This window comes from Chelon labrosus, assembly GCF_963514085.1.
Source record: "Chelon labrosus genome assembly, chromosome: 20".
Lineage (NCBI taxonomy): Eukaryota > Metazoa > Chordata > Actinopteri > Mugiliformes > Mugilidae > Chelon > Chelon labrosus.
In genome coordinates, this window is record NC_140353.1 from 4,247,934 (window position 1) to 4,266,801 (window position 18,868).

Below are 18,868 nucleotides of genomic sequence, written 5' to 3' on the forward strand. Positions count from 1 at the left end.
GAAGCTGAGGAGACCGTGTCTGATAACAGCCATGTCCTAAAACAGAGAGTCTCATTTATCTGTCAGTGTTGGTTACAGAGATATGAAGAGATGCAGGAAGGTGTGTCAGTGCAGAGTGTGACGTTCTCTCATCCTGTAGGCTGATGTTAATAAAAAAAAAATGTAGATGGGTGGAGAGAAGTGGTTCATTCAGATCAGCAACAATGATGAGTTCAGGAGGCCATGTTTAATGCAGGTGACATTTATTGTCTTTGGACGTGTGCAAGGAGTTGCATTATTATACATTATTCATATTTCTGCAGTTTCACCAGTTGGAGTTTTCTGAACACAGGTCTACAGCTCCCTCTACAGGTCATTAAAGACACTGACTTCAATCCAACAGTTGGGTTTTTGTTCAGCTGTCTCAATCACCTGTATCACTGTGTTCACTCACAGCACAGAAATACACTCCACTGTCTCCAGTCAGCAGCTCCTTCACCGTCAGAGATCCAGTCTGAGAGTCCTTCTTCACGGCTGGAAATTTCTCCTTTGTGAAGCCGCTTTCATAGCTGTGATTGCTGTATGCCGTTGTGAAAACGATTTGCTTCATTAACTCTCCAGGCCGCTGTCTGTACCAGTACATCTCCCGATACGTTTCACCTTTAGTGTGACTGCAGTCCACGGTGGCAGACTGACTCTGGTTCCTCCACAGCAGAGGAGTCTGAGTGATTTCACTCGCATAAATTAGACCTGCAGGAATACATTTTTACATTTTACACAAACACCAGTGAGATCTTTCCATCATGCAAACACAATAGTCACTATCACATCATGCTTATAGTTTAAAAATTGAATAGTATCTGCAATAATTCAAACAAATATGTCTCCTCTCAGTCCTGATTGTTCAGTACCTCCACTACAGAGCAGAGCTGCAGAGAGTTGGACCAGAGCAGCTGTGATCATTATGGTGTTCAGAGCAAACTGATTTGAACCCACAGTCTGTGTGTGTGTGTGATGAGAGGAGTTGTAGGTGGGAGTGTCTCTGCAGAGTGTGTGACCTTGTCTGATCATGTTAGGATCTGAGAGAGTGTGCAGCTCTTGATGTCCCCCTACAGCACAAGAAATAAATCTGTCAAAAAAGTTGGATTTTGGGTTTTTGTTCAGGTAAATACATATATTATCTACAACAGAGAGATTCATAAGGTGCAGTAATGTGCATCAACATGAATAACATGGAGTTATCTGTTGCAGAAAGGTGATTTGTTGTCCAGCTGGATAGAGTTGGGTATGAATGATGTCCTGTAGCGTTCACTGGATCAGTCTGTTGGAGAATGAGCTCCACTGTCCCTCTATAGTCTGGAATACCCTCAGTAATGACCTGCCTATTAGTCTGATTATGGTTTCCACTGCAGACTAGATGCAGATATAAATGCTGCCTTAGTAAACAGAAGAGCTCAATGTTCAGGTGTCTACAGCTCTGACTGTCTGCTGTGTTGCAGGTTGATCCAGCAGATGGCAGCCTGATAGCTGATAGCCAGATGACACAAAGCTGATAGCCAGATGACACAAGTGCAGCAGCAGCAGCAGCAGCTGGATCCAGTCCAGAGGTGAGTTTAAGTCACATCATCATGCACAACATGGTGAATGTGAGGATGTTGACATGTGGTCACTCTCAACATAAAACTCTCCTAAACCAAACATGAAGAGTGAGAGAGAAAGAGATTCACCAATTCTCACTCCTTTCATGTCTCACTTTACTTTTCTCCTCAAAGAAAATTAACATATGTGCCTCAACATGCCCATATGATGATAAAGCACCAGCAGACTGTGTCTTTTATACCACATACGCGTCATGAGAACAGTTTTATTGATGCTGTAGTTTCCGTCTCCATAAAAGTTGTTGACTCCTTGACGCTTCTTCAGAGTAAAGTCTTTAATGGGACTTTGTTTTCTGTATTTGTTGCTTCATGTACTTTTACATCTGAATACTGTTGAAACTGAAGTGTAGAGTACTTCCAAAGTATCTATGTGTGAGTTTACTGGGCTGATGTACAGTTTAATCTTAGAGGTATTCTCTAAGGAGTAAACTCTGGCTCTCAATCAGCTCCACCGTTATCTCTTTTTTATCAATATTTTAGAAGTAACTTGTACGTAATTGTACTTAATGCTAATTATGTCTGTATAAAACATTTAGTTAATGTGTGTGTTGCCTTGAGTACATGTATATCAACCATGCACGTGGCATGATATCCAGTTTGCGCCACAAGAGGTCTCAGTGAGCTTCTTTACCCCGAGCATGTTGCTGCAGTACTGCTGCTTCTCATTTCATTTTACTTTGAATCTATTGTTACAAACATCATCCGATTAGAGGAAGTGAAATATTTTTAAATGCTGTTAAAGAAAAACCTTCAGGTTTTGGTTTTTAATTTCTAAAACTGCTGCTAATGCTAATGTGGTTACTCCAGATGTTATGATCCAGTATAAACCTTTGTTTCTTTCACAAAACTATCACCAGAGAGTATTTTTCACCATCAGTCTGCCACAACATTATCACCACTGACCATCTTGTAACAATTCAGAGTTCTGCTGGGAAACTTCTGGACCTGGCATTCATTGGTGTGGATGTTACTTAGACATGTAGCACCCACCTAGACCAGACCAGGCACCCCCACCCCATAGCAATATATAAAGCTTTTTATTGCAGACACAGGTCCATATCATACATATCATACACATACATAATAAATAGTATAAAAAGGAGATACAAAATACATAGGAAATCACATATGACACTCCTTGATGGTACAGCACAGGGTGTTGACCTGGCCTCCAAATTCACTAGATCCCAAACTGATCAAGTATCTGTGGGATGATCCACAGAGGCCCCTCCCCTCAAAGGCCCTCCACGAACAACATCCTGTTGCCAGACACCACAGGACACCCTCAGAAAGCCCATGTCCATTCTCTGATGAGTCACAACAAGGGAGATCTGCACAATATTAGGTCATAATGTTATGCCTGATCAGTGTATAGGCCACTCTGTGACCAGATAAACTACAGTGTGCAATGTGGATGCTTTTTGCTTTTGCAGCAGATTTATTATTTTATTTTATGTGGCTCAGCAGTTATAGTTAAAGTCCTACACCGAACCCCATTATGAAAATATCAAATTTAAGTTTTTTTTAACTGTACCTCGTTGTGCTCACTTGGTTTAGATCTTGAAATTATGTTTATTGGTGTTTCTGCACTACAGTATGATTTTGTTTTATTTATTACTTTAAAATGCCACTTATAAAGATTACAGTTTGAAGGAGTTGGTTTAAGTTGCTCACAGATGTTTTTTCTGCTGCTGCATCACAGACATTGCTTCCTGTTCATCTGACCTGAGAGAGAACAAACATGTTTTGTGAAAAATCATCTTCAGGAGGCTGCACTACTGGAAACATCCACCAATAATAAATATGCCAGATGTGCATTACTACATATAAATATATAAATGTCAAGCCTTAAAAAATATTCTAACTATAACGGAATCAACCTTTGTTTCTGTGATACTATCATTTAATATCTGTTCATTTTAGTGTATAGATACAACCTTAAAATATCCAATATCCATATGTTTTTTACCACTTAACCACATAAATATTCCAGGTGTGTAGGACACCTGTTCATCATAGTTTGTTCAAGCCTCAGCTGAGCTCAAGTGTTTTCTGACTTAGAAATATTTGAAAAAATGGGAACTTAAAAATATCACATTTGCAGGATTAGTTTGTAGTTGTCACAGTATTTCTTCCAAATCAATCGTGTTTAAAAAAAAAAAAAATACACCTTTATGAAGTCTAATATCCAATTTTTATGAGTGTCGTATTTGTTATTTCAGTATTAATGAGTTATAATGATCATTTAAAATGAGAGCACAAGAGTGTAGCTGCCTCTTTAGTGTAGTTTGGATGCTTTTACTGCAGCAGGTTTTATCCTTTAGGTATTTTTTTTTTAAAACCATTCTTCACGTGGATCTTGAAATGAGGTTTGTGTAAGTTTCTAGATTATAAAGCAATTTATTTGTCCCTTTTCTAACCTAATCAATTGAAACGTGGACAATGACAAGTTATTATACTAATATATACTAATTTATTTAAATAACTTGAGAGAGCTGTTGGTTCAGCTGTTTTCAATTTCAAGACTTGTAGTTTGCAGCAGTATTGAGCTGTATTGTGTTGCACCAACACACACTTCCGTTATTTCTCCTGGCCCACTGACCAAAGTGGGTTTGTCAAAATAATACGAACACTTCAATACCACAAACTACACCCTCCACAATGATCATCTGGTTGAATTACCAACTTTCTGACGCTGTTTTGACATAAACTGAGCAGTGTAAGAGTCATTAAGTTGGATTTAGTGCAGGACTGTTTAATGTTTTGCTTTCAGACTGCAACACAATTCATTTGACATCACCTGCAACATAAAAACATTCAATTGCAAATGTCTGCACCAGATCCCAGTAAACAGCTGTTGCGTATATATATATATAAAAAAACAATACATTGTTCAGCTTCAGTTGACACAGAACAGGAAGCGCCTCCAGCTGTTTGCTCAGAGTCGGTGCAGAGTTGTGCAGGTGCACTCTGTGAGCCGGAGGTTGTGGTGAAAGTGGAAGGTTTTTCTCTGCACAGAGAGCGAGCTGCAGGCTGCTCTGTGACCACATCCTCTGCCTCCAAGCTGCCTCGTCTTCCTCGCCAACGACTGCTGTGACCTTCTTCTGTGCACGGATGAGAACGCTCGCTTCCTGTTATTACTGTGGTAGATTCACGCTCTCAAATTTACTTTCCTGCTGCTATTGTTTCATGCACACAATAAATATGAACAGATGAAGGTTTTCTTATCTGTGCATAGTGATAAAACGGGACCCAACCCGGATTAGCACCCTTAAATAGAGTGAATATGGTTTATCAGATTTAAGTAATCAAGAAAAGACATGTCACCTTTAAGTCTGTTTACTGGAAAATGTTACACCTTGAATGAACCAGCATGTGAAGGTTTGCCGAGCTGAGCTGTTTCGACACAATGTGGGAGAGAAAAGAAACCGATTTCTCAGAACAGAGGCAGATAAATGAGCTGCTAAAAATAAAATCAGTGGAAAAAGTGATGTTGGGTGGAGGAAGACATGATGAGAGCAGAGAGGAGGGAGGCACTGATACTCTGACAAACATTTATTGAGAAGAAAATGAAGCATTACAGTAACTGGAAACGGATTTAAAACAAAAACAAAAACAGATACGGATGCAAGAAAGATTCAGTCATATTTCCGTAGAAGTCACACATAAACTTTCGTACCTAGAATTGAACTGTTTCTCTAACTGTAGCAAGGTTATACTGGCTCATTTATATGTGAATGCAAAGCTGCTGCAAAACATGTTATTTACAGAATCCGACGTCCTCCATCTCCTGGTGACTTGTTCAAGACCTCGGCCCAGCTCTCAGCAGTTTTTTTTCCCCGCAGAACTCTGCAACACACAGAAAGGAGACTCAATGCCACGACACACGTATGCTTACTTATATCTCCAAATAAGGTGATCAAAAGTAAGTTTGCAAGTGGGGTAAATGTCTGAAGCTCAACACGTTCCACAAACCTGGAGCTTCCACACCAAAAACGTGACAAAGGCTCCGTAGATGCAGCTCTTGACGATGAAGACCCCGTAGCAGAGTTTGCCGTTCTGAGAGACCTTCAGAAAATGTTCTGCAGAAAGAGGACATATTCAGTGTGATTTGTGGAGGTGGATTGTTGGTGAAGATAAGACTTGAATAGTGTGAATCGTGTATTTACCTCTCGGCTGGATCTCTCCTATTTCACCTGGTAGGAAAATAAATTAGATAAGATGAAGAAGACTGTTTTTTGTTTTTTTTTAAGACAAAGATCCACTCATTTTTAAAGTAACCCACCACGAATTGTGTCATTATAGGTGAATGTATCATTTCCATTGTAGAAGCTGACAATGCACGTGAAGTAATTGTCAGGTTTTTCCCAATATTTGGTCCAGACCCTCAGCCTGCTGGTGATTCTGTACTTCTCTCTGTCCTGTTCGTCCTCCTTAGCATAGTTGTCCGTTGCCACGCCCTTATTGATGGTCTCGTCATTGATCTGCCAGGACACTTTGACATGGTCTGGGTAGAAACCAGAGGCCACACAAACGAGGGTCTTCTTCCTTTTCTTATCTTCTTTGTTTCTGCACTCCTTTGATGACGGCTTGAGTATTTTGACTTGTGGTGGGGTGACCTTAACCTTTGGGTCTGCAAGGTCAAAAGACACAAGACTCACTGTCACTATGATAAAACCAGATAATACACATCTCAGTATGAGGATTAAGACACAACATGACCATTACAGATGACACCACTCATATCCATCTTTTTTTTTTTTATGAGGCTGTTGCAGCGATCTTACCAAGAACCGTTAGTCTGGTTCCCTCTCCAAAATAAGCAGGGTAAGAGCCAGAGCACACTGCAGACCCGCGTGTAAAAAACGTCATGACTTATTTACTGCTTTTTACCTCTTTACATGTGTCCCAATGCAGTGTTGGCTCTTCACAGCCTTAAGATAACTAATTAATAGATAAATTCATCCCATTAAAACGGATTTTACCCGTTCTGCAGCATCTTAAACTCTCTGAATAAAAAACTAATTCTTAACAATGCAGATTTAGCACAACGGAAGCTCATATAAGAAACATTATTACATGTGATTTTTGTTAATTTTTTAAAGCATTTTCTTACCTAAAACCGCCAGTTTGGTGCCACTGCCAAAGTAAGCAGGGTCGTAGTTGTTCACACTGATACACGGCTGCAGAAAAATCTACTCAAGCCTTCAGCCCTGACTCTGACTCTCTGTGCTCTTTCTTTTTTTATTTTAAGATAATCTTAAACACTTTTTTGCACAAAAAAGCCCATGCACATTAAATCTTATCTTGATGATATTAAACCGTGGATTCTTTTCCATTTAAAATTCCAGAGTCGTAATCAGAGTAGTATTTCTGCAGATTGTTTAGTTTTTACTGTCTTACCTAAAACGGTGAGTCTAGTTCCAGCTCCAAAGTGTGCCTCTGACTGGAAACTCACAGCGTTTCATGGAGCTGATAAGAACTGACTGTGAGACTAATGATCTGGGCGTTAAGCCAGATGTCTTAGAGTTGCACTACTTTTACTGAAAGGCATTGACGGCACTTGAGTTTACTGGAACAAACCAATTCATGCATTACATTTTTTATTTATTTATGCACTACTAATCTCATGAAATATACATTATGTCTTGTCTTTTTAACTGTCGCCTTTAATCTCAATTTACAAATGACAAGGAGAGACTGAGATCAGATTATTTTGTTTGCAGGTTTTCTTACCTAAAACAGTGAGTTTAGTTCCAGCTCCAAAGTAAGCCTCGTTATAGGAACACAGAGACTTTCAACGGTGACAAAACCTCTTCCTGCAGCCTCTCTTTATCTGTGCCACTTAGAAATTATTCCTCTCTTTGACTTGTTTTAGCTGAGACTTTAAGCAGCTTCAAAATCAGCCCTGAGCAATAAATGGATTAACTTTAAAATGTTTTCTTACCTAGAACCGTTAATTTTGTTCCTCCACCAAAGTGAGCCTCTGACGTGCCATAAGCACAGTGAACAGATCAGTGCTCAGAAGATTCTGCTTCTACTTTGCTTCTTTGTTTTCTAGCGTTCACTTAAATTTAAAACCAACAGCTGTTAGTCTATAGTCGGTTACATGCATTTAGATTTCTTTTCATTTATCAAAACCAAATACATTCAGCTCAGTGAGCATCTTGTTACAGGGTTTTATGTGTATTAGTTTGCTGTAAGTGGATTCATGAGAATTTTGCTGCTTTACTCACCAAGAACAGTCAGTTTAGTTCCCTGGCCGAAATAAGCTTCGTACTGACACAGTGTCTGAGCCTCGCAACAAAAAGCCCTGAGCTGAAACTATGATAAGTTTATTAAAGAATGACTCCAGGTAGAAAGATTATTGGATTTGTTCTGGCTTCTTTTCTAAGACATTTATTATTCTTACTTACTGTTTCTTACCTAAAACCGTTAATTTTGTTCCTCCACCGAAGTGAGCTTCAGTACCACCACCAGAGTCACAGTGAACTCCATCAACGCGCAAAACTGCTCAAGAAGCTGCTTTTATTTGCTCGTATGTTGCTTTTCTCTAACTCCTAAACCAACATTTGATGCAAAACCCAGACAACATACCTGCCTCAAACGAACTTTACATGTCACAGGTGAAGAGGTCTGGAGGTCTTACTCACCAAGAACAGTCAGTTTAGTTCCCTGGCCGAAATAAGCTTCGTTCTGTGCACAGTGTCTGAGCTTCACAACAAAAAGCCCTGAGCTGAAACTATGAAGAGCCTCAGTATAGTCAGTTTATGATGTTTCTTACCTAGAACAGTTAGTTTTGTTCCTGCACCGAAGTAAGCCTCTGTAGTACCAGAGTCACAGTGAACTTGATCAATGCTCAAAACGGCCTGAGATGCTATGACTTTACTTTAGATTGACCTGCTCTCAAACCCAAACCAACAATTGCTGCAGCATGAATTTTAAACAACAAAACACAAAAACCTTCCTGGATTTCCTTTAACTTATTATTTTAGGTTTGATTTCATGAGAAGAAAGTTTTACTCACCAAGAACAGTCAGTTTAGTTCCCTGGCCGAAATAAGCTTCGTTCTGACACAGTGTCTGAGCTTCACAACAAAAAGCCCTGAGCTGAAACTATGATAAGTTTATTAAAGAATGACTCCAGATAGATATTGTTTCTTACCTAAAACCGTTAATTTTGTTCCTCCACCGAAGTGAGCCTCACCACTACCAGAGTCACAGTGAACTCAATCAATGCTCAAAACAGCCTGAGAGGCGTCTTTTTTAGATTTACGAGCTCTTAAACCCAAACCAACACTCGCTGCAGTCTGAATTTCAAACATCAAAACACAAACTCTTTTCCCTAAACAACAGATTTCTTATTATTTTAGGGTTCATTTTTAATCTGAATAAAGTTTTACTCACCAAGAACAGTCAGTTTAGTTCCCTGGCCGAAATAAGCTTCTCTATCGTCACAGCGTTTCAGCTTCATGTCAAAAACACTGAGCTGAACTCAAACTAGACTTAAAGGCTAGACATTTGATAAATGAACACTCCAGTTTTTACAATGCAGTTTTTCATTAGTGTAGTGTTTCTTACCTAAAACAGTTAGTTTTGGTCCTCCACCAAAGTAAGCTTCATTTGCACCAGTGTCACACTGAACTTAGTCAGTACCTAAAACATCTCAAGATGCTGCTCTCACTTCTTTAGGTTTAGTTGCTCTCAAATCTAAACCAACATTTGTTGCATGACAGTCTGGATTTTAACAGAACAGTAGATTAGTTTTACTTCTTTTAGACTTCAGTACTTCAAGTTTTACTCACCAAGAACAGTCAGTTTTGTTCCTTGCCCGAAATAAGCTTCTGTGTTTGCACAGCGTTTCAGCTTCATATCAAAAAGCACAGAGCTGAACTCAAACTACACTGAAGGCTGCTTTCTACACAGAACACACTTTCATCAGTTTTAGTTTCTTACCTAGAACAGTTAATTTAGTTCCTCCACCAAAGTGAGCTTCATATCCACCAGAGTCACAGTGAATTTACTCAGTGCTCAAAACACACCAAGATGCTGCTTCGACTTCTTCATGTTTGTTGCATTACAGTCTGGTTTTTAGAAGCTTGATGCAACTTTTTTTTTTTTTTTTTTTTCATACAAAGCCCCTTGTTAACTTATTCTCAACGTGTGATTTAAAGAGAATCCATTTTGAGCTCATACTCACCAAGAACAGTCAGTTTTGTCCCCTGCCCGAAATAAGCTTCATAATTGGCACAGCGCTTCAGCTTCATATCAAAAAGTCCTGAGCTGAACTTAAACTATTCAAACCCAAAATGTGTTCTGATACTTTAAGCATCGCTCCAGTTACAAATCCTGTTCTACTTTTTTTATTTTACTTACCCAAAACAGTCAGTTTGGTTCCTTTTCCAAAGTAAGCTTCGTTTCCATTGTCACAGTGGAAACATGCCGAGCAAGAAACTCACGCTTTACCATCATTAACACTATTTACAAGCCTACTGCTGTGAACTGAATACTAAGGCTCTAATTACTCAAGAATAACATTATTAAAGTGAAATATTTACCTAAAACAGTCAGTTTGGTGCCTTGCCCAAAGTAAGCAGGATCAGTGGTGGTCACAGTGAAAAGCTACAGAGCATGAAACTCCTTCTCTGACTGAATTTGTATTTTTACTGAGGTAAAAACGTGGTATTAACGTGAAATATTTACCTAAAACCGTCAGTTTGGTTCCTTGTCCAAAGTAAGCAGGCTCGCTGTAGCTCACAGTGCTTTCAGTTCAGCTCAATATTTCAGCTAATTAGGATTTTGAAGGTTTGACCTTCACTTTCACACCAGCATCTCTATATTTTCCAGTCTAATGCTGGGAACTGAATTATGAGCTTTTAACCAACGGTACTGTATCAAAATATGGTAATTAAAGTGACATATTTACCTAAAACAGTCAGTTTAGTTCCTTGCCCGAAGTAAGCAGGATAAGTTTGGCTCACAGTGGAAACATACTGATCATGAAACCTTTTCTTCACCAGAACTATCTCTAGAAAGTCTTTACTGACACTTCTATCGATACTGAGACTTAAACCAAAGCGATATTAATCAGAACACATTATTAAAGTGATATATTTACCTAAAACCGTCAGTTTGGTTCCTTGCCCGAAGTAAGCAGGCTGATTGCTGGTCACAGTGAAAACAAACTGATCATGAAACCCTTTTCTCTATCAGAATTACGTCTGGAAAGGTTTTCGCTGCTACTTCTGTTAATACTGTTGTTTTAACTAATGCAGTATTAATCAAAAAGCATTATTAAAGTGACATATTTACCTAAAACTGTCAGTTTAGTTCCTTGCCCAAAGTAAGCAGGATCAGCGTTGTTCACGGTGAAAACATACTGATCATGAAACCCTTTTCTCCACCAGAACTACATTTGGAAATTCTTTTACTGACACTTCTGTCTTTACCGAGGCTTTAAATAAAGTGACATTTATCAAAACACAGTATTGAAGTGACATATTTACCTAAAACTGTCAGTTTGGTTCCTTGCCCGAAGTAAGCAGGCTGAGTGTTGGTCACAGTGGAAACATACTGATCATGAAACCCTTTTCTCCACCAGAACTACATTTGGAAAGGTTTTTGCTGCTACTTCTGTTAATGCTGAGGTTTTAACGAGTGCAATATTAATCAAAAAGCATTATTAAAGTGACATATTTACCTAAAACTGTCAGTTTAGTTCCTTGGCCGAAGTAAGCAGGCTCGCCTTGGTTCACAGTGAAAACATACTGATCATCTAACCTTTTCTCCACCAGAACTATCTCTAGAAACTGTATACTGACACATCTATCGATTCTGAGACTTAAACCAAAGCGATAATAATCAAAACACATTATTAAAGTGACATATTTACCTAAAACCGTCAGTTTGGTTCCTTGCCCGAAGTAAGCAGGATCAGCTTGGTTCACAGTGAAAACATACTGATCATGAAACCCTTTTCTCTACCAGAATTACTTTTGGAAATTCTTTTACTGACACTTGTGTCTTTACCGAGGCTTTAAATAAAGTGACATTAATCAAAACGCAGTATTTAAGTGAAATATTTACCTAAAACCGTCAGTTTGGTTCCTTGGCCGAAGTAAGCTGGATATTGTTGGTCACAGTGGAAACATACTGATCATGAAACCTTTTCTCCACCAGAACTATCTCTAGAAAGTCTTTACCAACACTTCTATCGATACTGAGACTTAAACCAAAGTGATATTAATCAAAACACATTATTAAAGTGACATATTTACCTAAAACTGTCAGTTTGGTTCCTTGGCCGAAGTAAGCAGGATCATTGTAGGTCACAGTGCTCTGACTTCAGCTCAATACTTATATTTTTACATCACTATAGATCTTTCCTTCACTTTTCTACCAACATTTCCATCATTTCAAGTCCAATGCAGTGAAGTGAAGTTGTTAGAGCTCCTACTTACCCAAAACAGTGAGTTTTGTTCCTTTTCCAAAGTAAGCTTCAGATCCAGTGTCACACTGAAAGCCTCCTCTACCAAAAAGCCCCAAAACTCTCCATAATCCTTCTTTTCAGACGAAGTAAATGAATCCAGAGAATAAAGACGGTTTAGACACACAGGGTGAACTTTATCACGTCCCAGTTAGTTTTGCTTGTGTCAGTGTGACTTCAAGAAGAATCCAAACGCTCCTCGTGTCAATTAGAAGTTTTTTAAAAACTTTTTTCCCAGATAAAAATCTTTGTCTAAATCTACTTTTCTCTGTCAAAGTGTCCCACCGTCCTGCACACCTTCAGATTATTCATTTTCTGCTCTAAAAAGCGTCCCAAGCCGCATGCAGCCCTCTACACAATGGAAGTTAATGGGAGGAGGTTTTTGTACGGCGGCTCTATTGGATTGTATCACCGTGGCCCCCTGTCCCCACGGTGAAAAAGCATCACACAAAAACCTCGTGCCTGTTTCTCTCTGCGCTCCCTCCCTCCCCCACCCGGCTCCCCCGTATCTCGGCCTCCATCTCTGTCTGCCTGTCTGCGGGAGCAGCTGCTCAGGTCGGGCTGGCTGACGGAGGAACGGGCTCCAACCCAACTGCTGCTATTTCTGGGACAGCTAAGAAAAGAAGAAGAGACAACAGAGAGGGGGGGAGAGGAAGATGGGTTTTTGTTTTGTGTTTGGCTGGAGAGGCTCAGAGGATGTGACACCTCTGCTGGTCACACACCTCTTCATCCAATCAGATGTCAGTGAATAACATCCAATGACAGATGTGATTGACTCTTCTCTTTAAATTTACAGCAAAGTGTCTTGACAAAGGCAAAAGAAATCCATGTAGCAAAAATAATTCATACATTTCTGTTAAGAAACAATTGAAATATTGTAAAAAACATTCAAGTTGATAAAATAAATCAATAAACAATCATCATTATCATAACTGATAAGAAGTAGATGTGAGGTAGTTTATCAGAAACCATTGTTTTTATTATAAGGATATTATAAGGTGACAAAATCCACTGCAACAATCCAGTTTACAGTTCAATACTCATCACTTTAACAGCTTGTAATACACTTTATATCATTTAAAAGAAGGTTTTACTACATTTTGACAAGTTAAAGCATCACATTTGATTGTAAAAAGATAAAAAACAGTTGGGGCAAAATATCATAAAACAAATTTTTGTCTTTTTTTCTGAGCCCTGCCCAGGCCGTTGTTTATGGAAGCATGGAAGAAAGAAAAATCCATCTGAGGACAAGTTTAGCCTTTTAAAAAGTACAACAAAACAGGTAAAGTAAGTGTTTCGGCATTAAACTTTTTACTTTAACTGAAAAACCCCAATTGTTGTCTTTGTGCAGGACGATCCATTGCACAATGTCCCTCAATACACCATTTATTAGCTTTTGCATCAAAATGATACATTCAACCACTCAGAGTTTACACACAGTCAACACATTAAGTATAAGGAACACTCACTTGCCAGTTCATTAGGTACACGAGAGAAAATGTATGCATTCTTTAAGAGTCTTGCACAGAATCCCCCGACACTACAAACCAGCTCCTCTAAAAATGAAAACACAGTTGAATCAACGGCTCTCTCAGCTACTGAACACCATGACCTTCCTGAAGAGAAGATTTACTGCAGGACTGTTATTTTAGGATGCATTCATTTTTTTTTTTACCTGTAAAAGCTGTTGTAGCTGTACATTTTGCAGCTGGCATAAGAACAAATAAAAAAAATGGAAATATAAAATAGCATTAAAGGAAAACACAAATTAATTACGAGTACCTCAAAACGACTAGTAAACCCTGGTAATAAGCTCAGTGTCATGTTGTGTGACATCAGAATATTTAATATTATCACGCACATGTTCTAAAAAATTAAAATAAAATAATTAAAAGCACAAACGAATTATTTGATTTCATTATTTTTTCCATTAAAGTGTTTATTTTAATTATTATTTTACCCAGTGCACATTAAAACCAGCCTGCACATTAAAAACTAAGGCTCTTTTTTTCTATTTAATTATGACAAACTATTGAAATTAACATAGATGTCACATTAATTTATTTTGTGAGAAAAATAATTATTTGATATGGTTGTGACTTCTTAAAATCCAGACTTTTTTTAATTTTATTGTAATCCCACAGGAACCCAGTAGAGGCCAGTGTGTGACAACTTCCTGAATTTAAGCCTCACTTTATCAAGCTGAACACAGAATTATAGTGAAATAATAAAATGCAGAGGTTAAACAGCTCAGAGACAAGAAGCAGTTCAGGAAAACAAAACTGAGAAACACAAATAATCTTTACTGCTCTCCGACACCTGCTGCTTGATTATCTGTCCATATCAGCTCTGTGGTGCTGCAGAACCATCAGTGAAGTGAGGAGAGGCACTTCTTCTAGCTTTGATGGATTTATAAATGTTTATTTTTAACAAGGTTTCTTTTATATTTTCATGTCAGACTGGTGTTAGTCTGAAAATAATTCACAGTTCCTCTCAGAGTTCAACTCATCGACCTTCCTCGTTCTCTCCTGCTCCTCGTCTTCTCCTCCTGGTTTTCTCTTGAGGTTATTGTTTAGCTGCTGAGGCTTTCTGAACCACTGTGCTCTACTAGAAGCACAGTAATACACAGCCGAGTCTGCAGCCTCGACGGTTTGAATCTGCAGAGAGGAGTTCAGCAGCTCGGGCCGGGACATGATGTACTTGGATTCAGTGAAAGGAGCTTCAATGTTCGTTGAGCCTTGACTGAGAGAGTATGCTACTAGCTCTAATATCCCGCCACTTATTTGTCGGTACCAGTACATGTAGTAGTGGTTATTATCATCATGTTCACACTGGAAAGTAACAGAAGGGTCTCCTGCACGGCTGAACACAGACTGAGGCTGCTGAATATTTACACCAGTGGAGAAATCTGGAAAACAAGAGAAAAGATGAACAATTTCACATTACAGCTGTCTGATAACTGGAGATGAATATAAATAATCTTACCAATGAAGATAAAAACTGCAACCAAGAGCAGCTTCATTTTCCCACTGAGTGTACAATGATGCATGACAATATCAGAGCTACGTTTATAATCATAACTCTTGCATTGCTTGTACTTGCTGTACTGCTGCAGTCTGAACGTCTGATACAAGATCTGACCATCATCAGGTTTTCATACAGAAAGTGTGAAGGAGTTTCTTTGTGCAGTCTCCTAGTGGTATGGAGTAGGAACTGCAGCTTCTTGTTTGAGTCTGTTCCTTGTCTCCTGTCTGCTGGGTGCCTCTAATTACTGCACTTCTATCATTTTTTATCAGTTTCTTGGTTCATCTTGGATGGGAGAGTACGACTGCACAAAGCCTTCTCCAGCACATCCCAAAGATCCTCAATGGGTTAAGGTCTGGATTCTGTGATGTGTCATGCTCCCTGAACCACTCTTTGACAATTTGAGCCCCATGAATCCTGACATTGTCATCTTGCAATATGCCCATTATTCCATTGATGGAATAACCTGGTCATTCAGTATATTCAGGTAGTCAGCTGACCTCATTCTTTGGACACATAATGTTGCTGAACCAAGACCTGAGCAACTGCAGCAACCCCAGATCATAGCACTGCCCCCACAGGCTTGTACAGTAGACACTAGGCATGATGGGTGCATCACTTCATCTGCCTCTCTTCTTACCCTGATGGTTCTCCACTATCCTTCCAGTTTTTAATAATGCGTTGGACAGTTGTTAACCCAGTTTTAGTAGTTTCTACAATCTCCTTAGATGTTTTCTCTGCTTGATGCATGCCAATGATTTGACCCTTCTCAAACAGACTAACATCTTTCCCACGACCACAGGATATGTCTTTAGACATGGTTGTTGAAGAAATGAGAAGCTACTCATTGCATCAGTTGGGGTTAAATAACTTGTTGCCAGCTGAAAAATAATCTCCCATGCAGTAATTATTTTTAGTGCAAAGAGTTGGTCCTTTTTATAGTAAAATAATAAAATGCAGCGATTAAACAGCTCAGAGACAAGAGGCAGTTCAGGAAAACAAAAGTGAAAAACACAAATAATCTTTTCTGCTCCCCGACACCTGCTGCTTGATTATCTGTCCATATCAGCTCTGTGGTGCTGCAGAACCATCAGTGAAGTGAGGAGAGGCACTTCTTCTAGCTTTGATGGATTTATAAATGTTTATTTTTAACAAGGTTTCTTTTCTGTTTTCATGTCAGACTGGTGTTAGTCTGAAAATAATACGCGTTTCCTCTCAGAGTTCAACTCATCGACCTTCCTCGTTCTCTCCTGCTCCTTGTTTTCTCCTCCTGGTTTTCTCTTGAGGTTATTGTTTAGCTGCTGAGGCTTTCTGAACCACTGTGCTCTACTAGAAGCACAGTAATACACAGCCGAGTCTGCAGCCTCAACGGTCTGAATCTGCAGAGAGGAGTTCAGCAGCTCGGGCCGGGACATGGTGTACTTGGATTTGGTGAAAGGAGCTTCAATGTTCGTTGAGCCTTGACTGAGAGAGTATGCTACTAGCTCTAATATCCCGCCACTTATTTGTCGGTACCAGTACATGTAGTCGTGGTCATTATCATCATGTTCACACTGGAAAGTAACAGAAGGGTCTCCTGCACGGCTGAACACAGACTGAGGCTGGTCAATATTTACACCAGTGGAGAAATCTGGAAAACAAGAGAAAAGATCAACAATTTCACATTACAGCTGTCTGATAACTGGATATGAATATAAATAATCTTACCAATGAAGATAAAAACTGCAACCAAGAGCAGCTTCATTTTCCCAGTGAGTGTACAATGATGCATGACAATATCAGAGCTACGTTTATAATCATAACTCTTGCATTGCTTGTACTTGCTGTACTGCTGCAGTCTGAACGTCTGATACAAGATCTGACCATCATCAGGTTTTCATACAGAAAGTGTGAAGGAGTTTCTTTGTGCAGTCTCCTAGTGGTATGGAGTAGGAACTGCAGCTTCTTGTTTGAGTCTGTTCCTTGTCTCCTGTCTGCTGGGTGCCTCGAATTACTGCACTTCTATCATTCTGCATCAGTTTCTTGGTTCATCTTGGATGGGAGAGTCTGACCACTGCACAAAGCCTTCTCCAGCACATCCCAAAGATCCTCAATGGGTTAAGGTCTGGACTCTGTGATGTGTCATGCTCCCTGAACCACACTTTCACAATCTGAGCCCCATGAATCCTGACATTGTCATCTTGGAATATGACCGTGAACATCAGGGAAGAAAAAATCCATTGATGGAATAACCTGGTCATTCAGTATATTCAGGTAGTCAGCTGACCTCATTCTTTGGACACATAATGTTGCTGAACCTAGACCTGAGCAACTGCAGCAACCCCAGATCATAGCACTGCCCCCACAGGCTTGTACAGTAGACACTGGGCATTATGGGTGCATCACCTCATCTGCCTCTCTTCTTACCCTGATGGTTCTCCACTATCCTTCCAGTTTTTAATAATGCGTTGGACAGTTCTTAACCCAGTTTTAGTAGTTTCTACAATCTCCTTAGATGTTTTCTCTGCTTGATGCATGCCAATGATTTGACCCTTCTCAAACAGACTAACATCTTTCCCACGACCACAGGATGTGTCTTTAGACATGGTTGTTGAAGAAATGAGAAGCTACTCATTGCATCAGTTGGGGTTAAATAACTTGTTGCCAGCTGAAAAATAATCTCCCATACAGTAATTATTCTTAGTGCAAAGAGTTGGTCCTTTTTATAGTAAAATAAAAAAATGCAGCGATTAAACAGCTCAGAGACAAGAAGCAGTTCAGGAAAACAAAACTGAAAAACACAAATAATCTTTACTGCTCTCCGACACCTGCTGCTTGATTATCTGTCCATATCAGCTCTGTGGTGCTGCAGAAACATCAGTGAAGTGAGGAGAGGCACTTCTTCTCGCTTTGATGGATTTATAAATGTTTATTTTTAACAAGGTTTCTTTTATATTTTCGTGTCAGACTGGTGTTAGTCTGAAAATAATTTGCAGTTCCTCTCAGAGTTCAACTCATCGACCTTCCTCGTTCTCTCCTGCTCCTCGTCTTCTCCTTCTGGTTTTCTCTTGAGGTTATTGTTTAGCTGCTGAGGCTTTCTGAACCACTGTGCTCTACTAGAAGCACAGTAATACACAGCCGAGTCTGCAGCATCGACGGTTTGAATCTCCAGAGAGGACATCAGCACCTCGGGCCGGGACATGGTGTACTTGGATTCAGTGAAAGGAGCTTCAGTGTTTGTTGAGTCTTTGCCGAAAGAGTATGCTACTAGCTCTAATATCCCGCCGCTTATTTGTCGGTACCAGAACATGTAGTCGTGGTCATTATCATCATGTTTACACTGGAAAGTAACAGAAGGGTCTCCTGCACGGCTGAACACAGACTGAGGCTGCTGAATATTTACACCAGTGGAGAAATCTGGAAAACAAGAGAAAAGATCAACAATTTCACATTACAGCTGTCTGATAACTGTATATGAATATAAATATTCTTACCAATGAAGATAAAAACTGCAACCAAGAGCAGCTTCATTTTCCCACTGAGTGTACAATGATGCATGACAATATCAGAGCTACGTTTATAATCATAACTCTTGCATTGCTTGTACTTGCTGTACTGCTGCAGTCTGAACGTCTGATACAAGATCTGACCATCATCAGGTTTTCATACAGAAAGTGTGAAGGAGTTTCTTTGTGCAGTCTCCTAGTGGTATGGAGTAGGAACTGCAGCTTCTTGTTTGAGTC

General features: G+C 39.5%; 2 gene segments (V, D, J or C); both read right to left on the bottom strand.

The window, feature by feature from the left end:
* Positions 1–403: 403 nt before the first annotated feature.
* On the bottom strand, positions 404–942 carry LOC311505083 (T cell receptor beta variable 29-1-like). The segment is given in 2 exons: positions 891–942; positions 404–729 (listed from the first exon to the last, which is right to left on the bottom strand).
* Positions 943–5,177: 4,235 nt separating this feature from the next.
* Positions 5,178–10,327, bottom strand: LOC311505623 (T cell receptor beta chain MC.7.G5-like). The segment is given in 5 exons: positions 9,442–10,327; positions 5,923–6,270; positions 5,807–5,833; positions 5,613–5,719; positions 5,178–5,486 (listed from the first exon to the last, which is right to left on the bottom strand).
* Positions 10,328–18,868: the final 8,541 nt, after the last annotated feature.